This window comes from Castor canadensis, chromosome 13 (genome assembly GCF_047511655.1).
Source record: "Castor canadensis chromosome 13, mCasCan1.hap1v2, whole genome shotgun sequence".
NCBI classification, from domain to species: domain Eukaryota; kingdom Metazoa; phylum Chordata; class Mammalia; order Rodentia; family Castoridae; genus Castor; species Castor canadensis.
In genome coordinates, this window is record NC_133398.1 from 56,706,462 (window position 1) to 56,724,646 (window position 18,185).

The 18,185-nt window shown below is 39.0% G+C and overlaps 1 non-coding gene across 1 annotated transcript; it reads right to left on the reverse strand.

The window, feature by feature from the left end:
• Positions 1–202: 202 nt before the first annotated feature.
• Trnaa-ugc (transfer RNA alanine (anticodon UGC)) lies at positions 203–275 on the reverse strand. Its single transcript has one exon. It is a non-coding gene; the product is annotated as a tRNA-Ala (tRNA).
• Positions 276–18,185: the final 17,910 nt, after the last annotated feature.

Below are 18,185 nucleotides of genomic sequence, written 5' to 3' on the forward strand. Positions count from 1 at the left end.
CACTTGAGCCATACACCCCAGCCCTTTTGTTTTGCATTTTGTTTTCAAGTTAGGGTCTTGCTAACTTTGCTCTGGCTGGTCTCAAATTGGCAGTCCTCCTGCTTCCACCTGCCCAGCCGGGATCACAAGCATGTGCTACCGTGCCCAGCTTTATTATTTCTCTGTTTTGGTTGATTTTTGTGTGTGTGTGTGTGTGTGTGTGTGGTGGTACTGGGGCTTGAACTCAGGGCCTCATGCTTGCAAAGCATGCGCTCTACCTTTTGAGCCACTCCACCAGCCCTATTTCTCTGTTTTGGGAACACTCAAAATCCTCATTGCTAGCTAGTTTAAAATATTCAATTAATTGTCGTTAACCATAGTTACTCTCCTGTGCTGTAGAACGTTAGAGATTATTTTTCCATTAGTGGAGATGGAGGCAGGAGGATTAGAAATTCAAGGTCACCCTGGGTCACATAGCAAGACCCTGTCTCAGGTTTGTGGAGTGGCTCAAGTGGTAGAGCACCTGCTTTGCAAGTGTGAGGCCCTAAGTATCAGTCCCAGTACTAAAAAAAAAAAATCCTGTCGCAAAAAAAAACCAAAACCAAAAATTCATCCTATGCAACTTCAGCCCTGTCCCTATTAACCATCCTGTCTCCATCCCTGCTCACACGCTTCCCAGACTCTGGCAACCTCCATTCTCTATATCTAGGAAATTAACTTCTTAGTTCTCAGATTCGAGTGAGCGAATCCTTCTGTGCCTGACTCTGGTGGGACTGTTGGGATACATGGTAATTGTATTTCTAGTTTTTTGAGGAAATGCCATACCATTTCCATAATGGCGGTACTAGTTTACATTCCCATCAATAATGAAGACAATTTGCCTTTCTCTGCGCTCTAATCAGCATGCTTCTTTTTGATAATAGCCACTCTAACTGGGGGTGAGATGACTATTTCATTGTGGTTTTGATTTTCATTCTCTGAAAATCAGTGATGTTCAGCATTTTTTCATGTACTTGTTCATTTGTCCATCTTCTTTTGAGAAATGTCTACTCAGGTCATTTGCCCATTTAAAAACCGATTTTTAAAAAATTTTTTTTGCTGTTGTTTGTGTTCCTTATATGTTCTAGATACTAATCCCTTGTCAGATGAATACATTGCAAATGTTTTCTCCTGCCATATACATATGTCATCTTTCATTCTGTTGATTGTTTCTTTTGCTGTGCAGCAGCTTTTTAGTTTGAGGTAAACTCCTTTGTCAATTTTTGCACTTGTTTCCTAAGCTTTGGAGTTATATCCAAAAAATATTTGCTCAAACCAATGTCCTAAAATATTTCTCCTGTTTTCTTCTATTAATTCCACCATTTTAGGTCTTAAATTTAAGGCTTTGGTTCATTTTGAGCTATTCTTTTGTGTGTATGGTGAATGATAGAGCTGTAGTTTCTTCTTCACATGAATATCCTAACATCATTTAATTGCTAAACTTTTTCTAACGTACACTCTTGGTCATGAATCAGTTGACTATAAATAAGTGGATTTATTTCTGGATTCTTTATTTTCTTTCATTAGGCTATGTGTTTTCATGTTAGTAACCTATTGTTTTGGTTACTATAGTTCTACAATATGTTTTAAAGTTAGGTATTCTGGTATCTCCAGCTTTGTTCTTATTCAGGATTGCTTTGGCTGTTCAGGATCTTTTGTGGTCCCATACAAACTTTAGGAGTGGTTGTATTTTTCTATTTCTGTGAAGACTGTCATTTATTCTTGACAGAAATTGCACTGAGTCCTTAGGTCACTGTGGGTAGGTAGCATGAACAGTTCAGCAATAGTAATATTTCCAGTCCATGAACCTGGGCTGTCCTTCCAAGTTTCATTATGGAGGTCATGCATTTCCTTAAATTTATTCCTAGGTATTTAGGGTAGCTATTGTAAATGGAATTGCTTTCTGATTTCTTTCCTAGCAATTTTATTATTGGTATTATATCTAAGAAATCACTGCCAAATCCAATATTATGAAGCTTTCCCTCTGTTTTCTCCTAGGAATTTTCTAATTTTGCATTTATTTCTTTAGTCTATTTTGAATTAGTTTTTGTACATGGTATAATATAAGGCTTATTTTCATTCTTCTGCATATGAATATCCAGTTTTCCCAATACCATTTATTAAAGAGACCGTCCTTCCCCACTGAGTGGTCTTAACCCCTTTGTCAAAGACGACTTGCCCGTTTGTGCGAGGGTCACTGCTGAGCTCCGTATTCTCTCCCTTCAGGCAAGTATCACATTGCTTTGATCATTGTATCTTTACAACATGTTCTGAAACCAGCAAGTGTGATTTCCTCCAACTGTGTTCTTTTTCAAATTCGTTTTGACTATTCAGAGTCCTTTGAAGACTCAGAATCCATATGAGTTTTAGGCTGAAGTTTTTTCTTTTTGCAAAAAATGCTACTGGGATTATGACCAGGATTACATTGAATCTACACATTGCTTTGGGTGATATGGACATTTTAACAATATTACATCTTTTCAATCCATAAACACTGCATGTCTTTCCATTTATTATATTTACTTCCATCTGTTTCAGCAATATTTTCTATTTTTCAATGTGTAAGTCTCTCACTTCCTTGATTAGGTTATTCCTCAGTGTTTTATTCTTTTTTTTAACTGTCAATTTAATTTCCTTTTTAGATTGTTCACTGTTCAGGCATAGAAATACAACAATATTTGTGTATCAATTTTGTATCCTGCAGCTTTGCTGAATTTGTTTACTAGCTCTTATAGGACTTTTTTGAGTATGGAATATTTAAGAGTTTTTTTTTTAAATGTATAAGATCAGGTCACTTGTAAACAGTGATCATTTTACTTTTTCTTTTTCAATTTAGATTCCATTTATTTTTTTCTTGCCTAATTGTTCTGGCTAGGACTTCTAAAATTATGTTGGGTAGAAATGGTGACATAGGCATCAACATTTTTCTTGATCTTATAATAAGAGCTTCAGTCTTTCATACCTGAGTATGATGCTAGCTTTAGGCTTTTCATATGTGGCGTTTATTATGTTGAGATACTTCCCTTCTAGGAAAATTTGTTGAGTGAATTTTATTATGAAAAGGTGTTGAAAAAAAAAAAAAGGTGTTGAACGTCCTCAAGTGTTTTTTTTTTTTGTATCAGTTGAGATGATCATGGCATTTTTGTCCTTCATTGTGTTAATGTGATATATTGTATTGATTTTTTTTTTTTTTACCATCCTTGCTTCTCATGAACAAACCTTGATTGGCTATCACATATAGTCCTTTAATTGTGCTTTTGAATTCAGTTTGGTAGCATTTTGTTGAGAATTTTTACATTTAATACTTATCAGGGATATTGGTTTACCATTTTCTTTTCTTCTACTGTCTTTGACTTTGGTAATTTTCAGGAAGATTTTAATTCATCTTAAATATTTGGTGGAATTCTCCAATGAAACCACATGATCCTGTCATTTTCTTTATGATTTTTGATTATTTAATTGATAACCTGCTAGCTATTGATCTATTCAGATTTTCTAGGTCATCCTGATTTAGTCTTAATAGGTTCTGTGGTTGTAGGAATTTATTTCTTTTATATTATCCAATTTGTTGACATATTACTTCAGAATTTGTGTTCAGTTCCTTTTTACAGTTTCTATCTCTATTGATATTTTCATTTTTTTGTACATTGTTTCTCTGTGTAGTTCATTGAACATCTTTATGGTAGTTATTTTAAGTTCTCTGTCAGGTAGCTCATAGATCTTCATTGTTGTAAGATTGATTTGTGAAGTTTTATTTTGTTCTTTTGACTAGGTCTTGTTACTCTGCTTCTTTGTATGACTTGTAATTTTTTTCAGAACATTTGAGCATTTGGAAAATAACTAGCCCTCCCAGTCTTCGCATACTGGATTCATGCAGAAAAAGTCCTTCATCAATCAGCCCAGCTAGAGGTCCTAGGATGCCTAAAATCTTTTCCGATCTCTTGCTTCTCGTGGCATCGACTTATAAAACTACAGCTCTGATGTAGAGCCACATCCCTTTGTTTTCAGTGCTTCCAAAATCTTGCAGTGATCTTTCCTGTGTTTCAAATGAGGTGAGAAGGAAAAAAAAAAAAAAAAAAACAGACCCTCAGGTAGCACTGAGACAAGCCAGAACTTTTCGGGACCAAGTCTGTTTTTTGTTTCTGTCCTGAGAGAGAGCCTGGTGTGATCTCCTCCCAGTATCTCAGCACCATACCATGCAGACTGAGGAGCATGATTCTGTACACAAAAGGCTGCAATTACCAAACATTTTTTGCTGGACTCTGTCTTCATTTTACAATGCCCTGGGTGCTATACTTTCTCAACTAGTCTCTATAGAGTTCTCTTACAGGTATTCTGGTGCACAGATGGCTGTTTACTTGCTGTCCTCAGAGAGGATAAAGGAGATCTGGTCATTTGCTAGTCTACCATCTTGTGCTGTATACATATATACATATATATATATATATATTTTTTTTTTTTCCCCCCCTAGAAGTTTGAGAATTAAAGCACTAGGGGATTATCAAGTCATTCTTGACTCCAGCTAAAAACTGAGGCTTCTATGAGGACTATGTTAATTAAGAAAATTATTGGGCATTAGTGTTTCTGCATAGAATCTATAATGAGGAGTTAACTTTATTGAGTTTTGCTTCACCTATGTAGGTAGAGAGGACATTTCATTCTGGGAGAAGGTGGAAGCAGCTACAGAAGCACTCAGTTCTAGCAGTTTGTAGGGAAAATTCCCTTTAAAAGCTGCAGAACTCCTGTTCATTTTGTTAGTGGCAAGTAGGGACTAATGCTAAAGGGTCGTCTTCCATGATCTGAGGATACCTGGCTCTGTACCTCTCTACCCAGGCGATTCAAACTACACCTGTGACAAGAGCAAGCTGACATCTGTGTTAGGGATGATTTTAAGAGCACCTCTTTACTCAGTAGGTTACTGGAGGGAATGAATGTTTTCTGCAAAGAAATATTCAAAGGGATGAAGCTTGCTCTGCAAAGGAAGAAAGTTGAAGTAGGTATCAGAAGATAGCACAGGTTGCAGAGGCTCCCATCTTTGGGAAGTGTTTAAGTGGAGACAGATTAATTGGTTGTTACATATGGGAAGGATTCTGACTCTAGAAGGGAGGTTAGACTGAGAAGTCTTACAGTTACCTGGGTCTGAATTTTTATGAAGTTAGCAAAGTGTTCTGATTCCGATCATTTTATGTGAAAGCTAAAATCAATGGAAGGGCTACCACATTTAGAACACCATGAAATGTGGAGAAGAGGACAATGAAACACATTAAAATATATCCAATATTTGCAGGTAGAAGTGTCTGTGTGCACAGAACCAACTCGGTGGATTCAGCTAAATTTTGGAGGTGTTTCCTCGTTACTGTTTCTATTCTTCATCTCTTTTTCTTTTGGTGTGTATAATAGATCTACACTGTGGGCAGTTTCTCACAGATGAAGAAGACTGCTGTCCACATCCAGGGAGTGGCTGGCCACACCTCACTGAATCACAGAGGATGATGAGCAAAATGGACATGAAGGATAACTTATGTGCATTTTCCCTCTCGATAACATGATCTTCAAGCACCATGATGGAGATGACTTGGGGGGTGTTAAAGGAAACATTTCCTAGAGGTACCACACCACAGTGTTTCATTATTGCTGTGGCCTCAGGGTGACCTCTTCACTTACCTTCAGTCTTGCATAGTGTATCCACCTTGTAGAAACTTATTTGAAACTGGAGATTTGGTTTTGGGGCCTCCATTACTGAGCTAATCTCTTAGGATTTCTCAGTCACTGCATTAGGCTTTATAATCATGTCTATTATGTAGAGTTATTTGTGTTTCAGTGCAATAAACTTTTCTAAGTACCACAAAAAATTGAACAGTGTATTTCCATATCCAGCTGGCCTTTTTATTATAAATCTCCAATATTTCTATTCATTAAATTTTCAGTTAGTAAATTCATCTACAGACAGACATGAATGGTCTTTCCCTTCTTCATAATTTTAAAATGAGCTGTACAAGAATGACTAGAAACACAATTTATTTTTTGCTATTAAGAAGTAAATAAAATGTGTTTTCTCTTTATTTTTATTTTAATGTACCCTTGGGTGCTTTGAACTATCTCGGTGGTGCAGAGAGTGAGTTTGCCTGTTGCCCTCTTCCATGACTCAGCCCAGTCTCTCTCGTATGGGCCCAGCTTCCTGTAACATTCTGGCTGTAGCGTTGATGTTCAGGGCATGTGTTTGTTGTACACACACAGGCTCCCTTCTAGCTGGAAGGCTTTGCCTTTCAGCTAGAAGCTGTTTAAAGTGAATGTTCCTACTTATCTCGCTCAAAGCCAGGGAGAGTGGCTGGGAGGAAGGAACTTGTTTGCCACATCTTCAAACACAGTGTTTTGGAAATGCCAGCAGAACTGTTTGAATTTGCTCCCCACACAGGCACACTTCTGTTGCTCTTCCTGGGGTCCTGACAGAAGAGTGTTTGTCTTTCATGTCAGGAGAGGAGATAGTGCAGCTGTGTTTATGGTGGGAGTTACCTGCCATTTATGTTCTAACTTGAACATTTAGTAAGATTAGCTGTTTCCTTCTACATTAAGACCTGAATTCTTTCTTTCTTTCTTTCTTTCTTTCTTTGTAAGTTCAACTACATTTAAAAAAAATTATTGTTGTGCTGGGTGGGGGGGTACATTGTGACATTTACAAAAGTTCTTACAATATATCAAAGATATCATAGGTGAATTCACCCCCTCCATCATTCTCCTTTATCTCCCCTCCCCCCATTCCTGGAGTATCAACAATTTTTTTAAGCATTGGGAAGACAGTTGGGAAATCAGGACTTCTCTGGTACAGAGTTGAAGTTACTGAAATGGCAGCATTTTGGAATATGAACATATACTTAATTCAATGTAAGAAGCATAATCAAATAAGGAAACATTAAACTACACCGGTTACAAACAAGGAAGAATTCTGGGGACATTTTGTTCTTGTGTCTTAAGAATGTTGATAATGTGTTTGCTCTGAGTCAGTTACTGCATTCCCAAGAGCATACATTAAGAAGATAAGCGTGAATGCAGGTGAGGATTAGTATACCAAAATGCTAATCACATTTTTATTCATATGAGTGAAAAGTTGGAAATAATCTGATTACTTGCAATAGCAAAGGATTAGCAAATAATGGCACAGCCTTTCAGTGGAATACTATTCAGATAGGAAAAGACATGCTTTTGGAAGGAAATATGACTTTGATGTTCAGTGAAACACGAAAGCATGCCTGTCATGTTCAGTGCCCATAGAGTAATGTTTCATAGCTTGATTTTCAAATGTGATGATGTCTATAAAAGTGTTTTTTGTCTACCAATATTCATCTGTAAGATTTTTGTGGCTATATAATATCCTCTTAGGATGCTGTCTTACTGTTAAAATACAAAATGTTACAATTATTATGAAAAACAGTTTGGAAATTTCTTATTTAGTTAAACAAAGATTTACCACATGACCTAGCAATCTTACCCCTAGGTATTTACCAAAAAGAAATGAAGACTTATGTTCAAACAAAGAGCTGAGCTATATGCAAATGATCTTGGTACCATTAGTTATGCTACACAAGACCTATAAACAACCAGATGTTCTTCAACTGGTCAATGAATGAACTGTGAAGAATCTTACAGAAGGAATACTACTCAGAAATAAAGAAGAAACTATTGATTCACAAGACAGTATGGATGAATCTTGAATGTATTTTACTAATTCAAAGAAAACAGCTCTAAAGGTTCATGTTATATGATCTCATCCACATGACATTCTGGAAAAAGCAAAACTATAAGATTAAAAAATAATAGTGGCTGCCATGTGTAAGGAAGGCATAAGGGATTGACAAGAAAGGAATGAGGGGTGGGAAGTATTGGGGATGTTGATGGTCTGTTCTATGGCATGATTGTGGTGGTCAATCCATGAGTGGACTTATCAAACCCATACAACTGTGTACCACTAATGAAGATTCTTGTCTGTAAATTTATAATAAAAATCAGCCAGGATGTGAGAACCCAAACAGAACACAAAATGGAATTCAAATAAATGAACCTAATTCTATTACAAATAATCTATTACTAAAGGGGATGGGGAAGAAAATAGCAACTTCACTCACTGAATAATATTCGTGCTAACTACTGAAAAGCTAAAGAGAAAAAAGAACTGTATATAAATACTATACTTCAGGTAGTAATTATGTCTTACAGAGACATGGGTTAGAAATTCTGAGATTACTTTTGTGTATACTAAGATTGAGAAAATAAGGAAATACATAGTAGGTAACAAAAACCATCCTTTTCACTGTCAGAGAAAGGCAGTTACCTAAAAAGGTAAGGAGGAGGCTAGAATAAACTGCATTATAGGTTTAAGGTTAGAGGTGTCAGTTTAAAATCACAGACATATACACAGAGAAAGATAAATAAATATCAATGTGTAAACAGGGGTTAAAATACCTACATGTATTGCTAAACTCTGTCCATTGGTAAGGTCTAGATACAATGACAGCTGGGTAACAGTGAACTTCCACAGAACCCAGATTTTGGTGTTTAAATGCTAATTGCTGTGACAGGAATCAGGGCTTCTTGGAGAAGTGATTAATTCCAAAGCTGGTGAAAGGAAAAATGCAAGATGAGCCTGGAACATCTTGTGCCAGAAAGTAAAAAAGTACTGTGAAAGAGAAGAAAAAAGAAATAAAGGAGGGGAGAGAGGGAGGAAGGAAGAAAGAGAAAAGGAAAGAAAAGAAGGATGGGAGCAGTCAAAAGAGCACAGAGCTGCTGCCACTGGTTTACGCCTGTAATCCTAACTCAGGAGGCAGAGATCAGGAGGCTCACAGTCGGAAGCCAACCTGGGCAAACAGTTGTTGAGCCCCTATCTTGAAAAAACCCACCACAGAAAGATGTCTGGTGGAGTGGCTCAAGTGTTAAGAGTGCCTGCCTAGCAAACATGAGGTGCTGAGTTCAAACCCCACTGCTACCAAACATAGGAGCCAGTTTTAAAAAAATAAAATAAAAGAGTTCCCAATGGCCAAAGCTGGAACAATTTGAGCAATGAAATAAATAATATTGTTGAACTGGAACCCATAAGATAAGATAAATATCTGTGAGTCCATCGTGGTATAAATAAATAATTGAGTAAGTAAAATAGGGAAAAAAGGACAGTTTTTCTTTATAGAATATACTGGTTAATGAACAAATAATAAGGAATAAGGATATAGAAAAAACATCACTAGAATATCACAGAGACAATTGCTTTAAGCAAAATCTACCAATAGATGCTAAAATTAATGGGTGAAAGTTTGAGGAAAAAGTCTTTCCTATAAAATACTTATTAGATGACTCCAAAGAGAAAAATAGTAAGTTTGTGATGAGAAAACCCAATTTAACATCTCTAGTGGTAAGTCATAACCACATCCTGTTCTTCCTGATGTGATACTCTGAAAAAAGACATGTCACTTCTTGTTATAATTGGCCAAAAACATAAAAGAACCTCAGTGTCATCATGATGAAACATTAGCCTAACTCAAATTAAGGGACATTCAACAAAGTAGTGAATAGTGCTCTTCCCAAATACCAAGGTCATTAAAGTCAAGGAGAAACTGAGGAATTGTCACAAAATCGAGACAAATGAGACTTGATGATGCAAAGCAAGAAACTGGGTTTGAGTTCAGAATAGAAAAAGGCCATTAGTAGATAAGCTGATAAAATACGAATACATTGGTAGTGTAGTTAATACTACCGTATGAATATTAAACCCTTGGTTTTGATAGATCTGCTGTGCAAGGTGCTATCATTAGTTGGAAGCGAGATGAAGGGCTGTGGCAGGATGATATTCCTGTCCCTCCAGAGATGTCAATGTCCTCACCATGCCTGATTCAGAACAGCATGTTTGCCAAGTGCATATCTCCAGAGTCAAAATTTCTGGGTTCAAATTCCAGTTCCTTTACTTACAAGCTATGCCACTTTAAGTAAGATAATTATCTCTCTGTACCTCAACTTCCATTCTGCCACCGGCAAAATAGGGCTATGAAGGTTATGAACGCCAAGCTCTGCACAAAGTTATAATAAGAATAAAATGAAATACTTTATTGAAATACTCAGAACAAAGCCTAGTCTAGTAAACCCTTAATAATGATTAGCGCTTACATTACTGAACACATTCTCAATAAAAATGATCACATTGCAAACCTCTTCGTATCCTGCCTTCATTCACTATACCGTGAATATAACTTGTTAATAAATATACACGTACTATGTCACTTATAGGGTATACAGAATCCCGTTGTTTGAATACATTGTAATTTATACAACAAATTTTCCGTCTGTAGAATTTGAGCTTCACCAGATGGGGACTTTTCCAGCTACTAAGGTTCCCTGTGCCTAGAGCAAAGCTGGAGCCAGGCAGTCACTGAATGAGTGAATCAACATTATTGAAATTATTTCTAATTGTTTGCTATAAATCACATTTTTAGAAAAATTCCTCCTCTAAGAGACTTTGAAATTTCCCTGGGCAGCAACATAAAGCTTAGTCATTGTTCAAGAACCAAAATGCCATTCACACATTGATGTAAAAAAATGGTACACCCAGGACATCCATTTCATCCCAAAGAAAAAAGTACTGCAGCTAAAGCAAAGATGCATGGCTGTGTTTAAAATAATAACTTTAAGTGTCTCTTTCATGAAACTGTTTTCAAAGAGTAGTTTACCATGTGGGTAAGTTTTAACAAAAATTGCTCAAATTAACTCCAAGTACAATGATACACATCATGTTTTGATTACACATATGAAATTCATTTAGTCAAAAAAGACTTTGAGTAGGAAAAATGCAACTTTGTAAGAAAAAAAAACCATTGCTGTAATGACAGAGTAGTTCCCGAAGATCTAATCACACACACATTTGAAGAAAGCATTTTTCATTCTCTGTAACATTCTCTGTAACAGCAACATCTGGTGACTTTCTGACTATTCCAAAACATCTCCATTCTGCTTTCAAAATTCCAGACTGTTTTACAAATCTATAGAGTTGCGCATGGAGACTTAGGGAACCTGGAAATATTTCAACTTAACTTGAAAAATGTGCTACTCTTACCTTATTCCTGGAGTTGGGGTAGGTAATAGTAATGAATGGAAGGAAGGCCAGGATGATGGAGGATAGGGGACCCTTTCACTATTGTCACACTCTAAGGGAATTTCTTCTAGGAGGTGACAGACTAGCCAGCACAATTTACTGACTAGAAGGAAGGAATGTACCAAAGGGTTGTTCCACACAGCAAGACAGCTAGAGCCCAGGCAAGGATAGACTTTCTATTGAGCCCAGGCAAGCACAATATTATGTTTCTAGATGGATTATATTTTTAATCATTGAACTGAAATGTAAACCATGTAGTCCAGACCACTTCCTCAGACAATATTAAAGTAACCTGATTTATTTGTTTTTCATTTTGATTTTATTAGTGTGAAAATAATAATCCTTGGCTACCTGCAGAGTGGCCTAGAAAGTAATTTTTCCAATATTATGTGATCTCATCCACATGACATTCTGTAACTATTGTTATATCAGTTGGTACCAAGATTCTGAAGACTGGGTGAAAGACTCTGAAGACCTGTGAATGAATAATGGTTAAACAGTTACCTAGGCTTTGTAAAACGAAATCACCCACTGATATTGTTGCATAAAGTCTGCTCACAACCTTAGTGAATAGCAGAGTGTAATATAAGCATAATTTCACCGGCTTTCCTCTCCTTTACCTTTTCCTCTTTATTTATTTGCCTCTTAGTTTCTTGCCATATTCTGTTTTTCCTCCTCTTTTCTCCCTTTCCCACCTTGGGATGCTTCTTTTTCCCCTACATTCTCTTTGCTCCCTCCTCCCCACATCTAGCCTCTTTTCTTCTCTTACTACTTCCCCTTTCTTTTCATCCAACCAATTTTTAACTGCCCACAGAGCAGAAGTAATATTTTGAAGGTAGTCATGAATTTGAGCTAATTGTTTATGATTCTTTACGTAATTTGAGGAGAATGTTTATTTTTCCAGGGATGAAATTGTGTTTCACTTTTTCTGATCTGAGTTTCATTACCGAATATAAAGCACTGAATAGAGACTGACAAAGAAAAAGCACATGAGAAATCTTAGCAATTAGAATTCCCTTGGTTTAGTTTTCCCCTTTGCATCAGTCAACCTTGAAGGAAGAAAGATTTCTTGTTTTTCTAAACTACCCAAGACAGGAAGTTGCGGTCACCCTCACTGTCGCAGATTTCTTCTTACTCTCTAGCTTTCTGTTTCAGTGGATTGAGCGGGTCCTAGAAGCTTCTTAGCTTCTTGAAGCAACTTTTCTTTCCATGTAATTTAAGGTTTTTCTTTTTTTGTGTGTGTGTAGTGTTGGGGATTAAACCTGAATCCGGGGTTTTGCATATGTTCATACTCATTTGTTTGAGCCTTAGAAGAAAGAACAAAATGGACAAATGACCTTGCAATGACATTTCAAGTTCTAGAAAATGGCTCTGTGGTCACCTTCTTTCATAGCATCCTAGTCTCATGAACAAAGCACAGGTGGTGAAGCGTCACACTGGGTTTCAGTGCAAAACAAGTCCAGCTTAGCATGTTTCCTCATTTGTTAGGAAACACTCAGGACGGTTGTGGTAGTTAAAGGAAACCAAGTGACAGAGCACTTACGTAAGTGGGTCCTTTTGCTCTAGTTAGAGGGAAAGTATAAGTAGGCAAAGACTACTTCTACGGTTGGTAGTCCTTGGGCCCTTGAGTGCCAAAGGCACGTGGACTGGGCTAACAGACAGAGAAGTTTATAATTCTCTGTCCTAAGAACTAGTAGTTTATGACTCCAAGTCATAGAAGCCAAAGATTTATAACTCTAGGTGCTCAGATCAGAGGCTTACTGCTCAGGGTTCTGATTGCTGGCAGCCCAACACGCAGCAGCTTGTGAAATCCTGGGCTCTAAGCAGCAGCTGGGGAAAGCAGCAGTCAGTAGCCCTCAGGACCAGCTGGTGTTACCTTACAGCTCTCACGCCTGGGGTGTTGGGACCCTCAGCCTTTCAGGCTGGGCAGCTCCTAGGAATTCTTCTACTGACTGGGGCCTGCAGTCTCTTGCCCACTGCCTTCTGCTGTCTTGGCTCTCTGCTTCCTCTATACTTCTGTTATCTTCATCCGCCACTTTTCTCCCCAGCAGTTTTGCCCTAGCTGCTCTCTAGAACTTGATGCACGGATGACACGCGCAGGAATTGAAGGTGCTCAGGGTTCTTGAGCCTGCTCTGAGGATGAAAGCACAGACAGACTCCAACAGCTGAGGTCAGAAAGATTTTATTTATAGAGAAGAGAAGAGAAAGACTGCATATTGGGGAATGCAGGGGGACCCAGAAACCCATGATCCAGCAGATCAGGGTGGGGAATGGGGTTTTTATAGCCTTTTTTTTTGCATTGCCTGAGGGCAGAGATGCCTTTCAGATGCAGAAAGAATCTCTCCTAGGAATCGTCTCCTAGGAAGGAGAGGTGTCTTCTTGACCACTTAATCTCCTTTTGGGACCTCCTGCAGTCTGTCCTTCAAACTCTTTAACCACTCTTCACCACTACCTCTACTGCTGCTTCTGCCATCACTGCTGCTGCTTAGTTGGTGGTGAATAGGAAGATCACCCTAAAGCAGGTTATAAGGACATGAGAAGTTGGTAGTTAAGCCATAAAATGGGTCTAGGGCCAAGATAAAAGGTCCCATGTGGAGATAACCACCCATTCCTGCCTTTCTTTGTCTCCTTCTGGAAACAGACTTCTGACACAGGTCCTGGCTGCTTCTGCCTAAACAGCCCTGACCCCTAGCCCCCAATGTGAGCCAACCTATTAGCAACCAGCATGTTCACCATAACCCAATTCCCTGCACTGCCCTATAAGAATCCTGTACTTTCATTGCTCGGGGCCCAGAATGTTGAATGTGAGCTCATCTGGGACCACCGGCGTCAAATAAAGTCTGAGTTCTCCTGCTTCTCTGAGTGTTGCTTGGTTTCTCTTCAGACAATATTTCCACAACAGTGGTTGCTACCATCTCGGCTGTCATTCCCTGCTGTTGCTCCAATTCATGTTACCAGATCTGCCCATTATACTTATGACTGAACTCACAGGGAGGCAAGAAGGACCACTTTGGAGAAGCCTCTTATTGATCCCAGGCATAGTAGAGGAGGGTATCTCTTGGCTGACTTGAAAAGTGAACTGAAGAGCTTGGTTATGTAGCCAGGAAGAGACGTGTGTGTGTGTGTGTGTGTGTGTGTGTGTGTGTGTGTGTGGTAGGGGGGTTGGGGGGGAGGGGGGAGATGGGTGTGGAATGCAAGTAAAGGCTTGTATTTGCATCAATCACAGCACAGTTTCAACAATCGCTGGCTTCTTGCTGAGTTACCTAGGAGGTGGTGCCCCTTCCATCTTGAGTGAGCATGGCTGCAGGGTCAAGTAAAGTTTACCAAGGCTTGTTTTGCCTGGGATGCTGCCTTCTAAGAGCAGAGCAGGGTGTCTGGAGTGGTTGTAACTTGAGCAAGGCCTCCTGGAGCAGGAGTCTCAGCTTCAGTTGTAGTAGTCCTTGAAGATGGAATGTTTTCAGGGTGTTTGTAAAATGTCCAAAGCAGCAGGGCTGCAATGAGACAGTCTGGCCAATTGCCACACAAGGGGCTGCTCAGCTGACAGTTTCCTGCTTCAATCTTCCAGGCATGAGAGAAGAGTCTATCTTGCTCCTGGAGGTTTCACTCATTCACAGAAAAAAATACTATAGGGTGCTTATAATAAAGACTTAAAGAAAGCTCAACAAATGCAAAACTAACTTTCTCAATAGCATTTAACAATGCTTAAGAGCATGTAACAATGCTTAACCTCTGTCCCAGTGCCCTAAAGGGAGCTGGGTCCCTCTATCTGTCTCTAACACCCACACATGGTAGGAGCTGATGACAGGCAGCATGAATCCCTAGAGCCCCTGCCACAGGTGCTTCTCCTCATGGAATGTACTGATTAAATAAGAAGGGAAAACGTTCTTCTCACCTTCAGGTGGCCTGTGACGTAACTGTGTGGTTAGGAACATTAAAATCAGAGTGATGAAAAAACATTCCACATTGAAAAAGAGGATGAAGCAGAAAATATACCACCTCTTTGGTAGCTGGGTAACAGTTGGGAGCTTCCCAGTACAAAGCCAGGACAAATAGTGAGCCCGTTGTTGGCCAAGTTAACAGTCTTCAAAACATTGTCCAAGAGGTCCTGCCCCCTCCCTCACTCCCACAGTCATGGCATGAGCCTCTGGTGGGTGATAAAGCCAAGAAAATGTGCTTACTGTCTCTTTCAAGTGTGAGGGTTACACAAGACAATGTGTATGTGTGTTTGTAATAAGCTAATAGAATTAAAACCTTCTCTTAGCAAACATTGAAATGCAACTACAGCTTTATAAAGTTCAGTTACAGTTTCTTAGTACTTTCTCCAGATTAACCTAAAGACATTGATGCCAAAATTAATCCAGGATTTTGAAGATGGGTGTCACAAACTCTTTGCCTGGGCTGGCCTTGACCACGGTCCTCCCAATCTCAGGCTCCCAAGCAGCTAGGATTTCAGGTGTGACCCTCCGTCACCTGGCTACCAAGATCTCTCAAGCTCTGCACATCTGTGAACTGTGAACACCTGTGAATCTGTGATTCTAAGCCAAATAGATATTTTCTTTGCCCACCATTCAACATTTGTGTACTTTTGAGACAGACTTATACTGGCCTCTAGCTATTGAGCCTCCTGCCACCTTCTCTTGGGTATGGAGATTACAGGCATGTGTCACCAGGCTCAGCAAGATTTTTCTTTTGTGTGGAAATTTTTGGTGGCTACAATGAAGATTTCAGTAGCTCTTCATTGTACCTCAGTGTTACCACTGTGCTGTGGGAGCTGAGTTGTCAGCTGTGAGCCAGGTTGCCAACAATTTAATAGTAACATCAGAAGTGGTTAAAGTAGTCATACTTAAAATGATTTACTTTCATGTCAAATGAGAGTGAATTCAAATTTTTCTCTACAATGACATTCCTTTTCCTTGCTGTCAGGTTTTCCTGGGTGAAGAAACAGAGGGTGGCATTATTACTGATTGGTAGGAGTTTTCCTAAACCAAGATGTGAACATTATTGGTCGTAAGAAAATGGGATGCATTGGGCTGGTGTTGACTCTGAGGTAAAGCCAGAAATATCCATGTCTGGAGGCAGGACAGAACAGATTAGAAAAATAAAAAAGACCCTTACAGTTCCTAGATTTCCTGCCATTAAAAGACCACAGTTTTCCAAGTAGGCTTTCAATACTCTAATTTAGGTTGGAACATGGATGCAATCAAGAAGACCCTTGTGTCCTTGCCTGCTCCTTGCTAAATGACTTCTGCTGGAGCTCATCCAGTTTTAGAGGAGGGTTGGAGAGGCAGAGTGTGGTCTGCAGGTATTTGAACCCTCTCAGTCTAGAGAGGAATAGGGTGGAAACCAGAAGTTATTAGGATCTCTGATAAGTTAGATTGCCACAAGGTTTCAACACATTGTCTCATTACATCCTGACAAGTCTTTGAGGTGAGTATCCTCAGGAAACCAGAGGTCTTGGAAACCACATACTCCCTTCTTAGGTAACCTCTCTAGCTGACTCTCATGTCACATAGCATAGTGTAGAACAAAAAGAATAAATGTTTAAAAAGAATTGTGTGATTAGGTTTGAATGTAAAATGGATTCAAAGCTGGGGGGAGGGGAGAGAATAAGAATATAGGAATATAGAGTAAGTATACAAAAATCCTCCCTTGGGCAAGTGATTACTTTGCCATGGATTTAGCATTCACATTTTCATAATCTGGAGAATGCAAAAACATAGCTCTGAGCAGTAGGGAATGTTAGTAAGTCAGTTGTCCCACTGAGTTAGGTACTCCTGGTATGTTTGAGCAAATATGGTAAAGTATAATAGGTCACATGAATCTGGTAAGCTTTCTCCAATACTGTGAGATTGTGGTGTGATACCTGCTTCACTGAGTCTATTTTCATACTTGAAAAAAATAAATAGAAACAATTTCTACCTTATGACTTGTGAGTAGTAAGTGAGATGTCACAGGAGAAATTGTCCTGTCCAATATCTGTAATATTGAGTAGGTTCCCAGTTAAGTGTTAATTCCTTTCCTCTTACCATTTTTTTTCACATTTTGTTGTAGACTTCTCTGGTCTCTAATGAGAAGATTTCCAGGCTGGACGCATAAATGCACTAAGGGAGGTAATATTGTTTATTAAAGGTAAAGAAAGGCAATACAAAAGCAATGGCTCCATCTGGCCAGGTTGGCCGGGTGGAATGGAAGCAGGAAGGAAGCAGAGTGCATGCTTTCTTGTTTCAAGATGTTTAAAATGGGTGTGGGGTGGGATGCACTGTGGAAGGGAAAAGATTTGGCAGCTGTGGTCACCAATAACCAGTGAGTGAGGAGGGGTTTGGGTGGTCCCTGGCCAGGGCAATGAATCACTCTGCACAAATTTGCAATTGAAAAGGAGCCTTGGCAGCTGTTAAAATTTTTTGCAATTGAAAGAGAAGTTCAGAGAGAGAGAGAGAGAGAGAGAGAGGGAGAGAGGGAGATAATGTTCAGTCTGAAATGCAATATGTTAAGTCACATATGTTAAAGAGTCCCAATTTTTTTCTATTTCTAGCCTGCCTCAGTTTTGTTTGTTGAAATTTGTCTTTCTTTGGAATGATATGGATACATACATGATGGAACTAAGGAAACTGATCTTTTCAGAGATTTGTGTGTATGGAGTGTTGTAAGATGTTTCTAGTGTTGTTGAGACAACAAGCAGAGATGAAAGTCAGACATCAAGGGGAGCAGATTAAAACTGTGGGTGGCCAGTCTTCAAGCAAGCCAAGACAAGGAAGAGCAGCCAACTTTCCTCCTGGGTGTCCATGAAAGATACTATGTGAGTTGACAACACTATTTGCAGGATTGGAAATAGTATAAGAACTTTTGTGGTGTGGGGGGAGGGTGGGTCTTTTCAGGCCACAGAACTCAAGATGTGATTGGCTAGGCTGAGGGAAGGTTCTGAGTCTGTGTCATGAAGTTTTAGGAGAGGAACGGGGGTTCAATAAGACAATGGGATGTGAGAGAAAGGAATGGAGACACAGCCTTGCATAAGTATTTTGTTCTGCTATGGGGTTTGCTA